Consider the following 363-nt stretch of genomic DNA (forward strand, 5'->3'; position numbering starts at 1 on the left):
GCCCCCCTCACCGCCCAGGGGGCGGGATGGGGGGGCTGATTTTAACGTCAGTGTATGTCACCCTCGGAATGATGAAATATCGATTCTTAACATTTTTTCTTAGTGTTTATTTTTCGAGATATTTTAAAGTTTCAGGTTTAAAAAATCACCCTGTATTTTCTATGATATTTAGGTGACTTTTTCCCCACACACACACATATACAGGGTGGGGAAAAAGTATGGAAGCAAACAATTATTTCCGAAACTATTCATTTTTCGACAAAATGTCTTAGACATAATTTTTATGGTATGAAAAGATGTATTATGTGGCATAGACGGCATGACCTTGAAATGACCCTTACGAGCTGCATACAAATAACGTAA

The sequence above is a fragment of the Trachymyrmex cornetzi genome, unplaced genomic scaffold, assembly GCF_001594075.2.
Source record: "Trachymyrmex cornetzi isolate Tcor2-1 unplaced genomic scaffold, Tcor1.1 scaffold452, whole genome shotgun sequence".
NCBI lineage: Eukaryota > Metazoa > Arthropoda > Insecta > Hymenoptera > Formicidae > Trachymyrmex > Trachymyrmex cornetzi.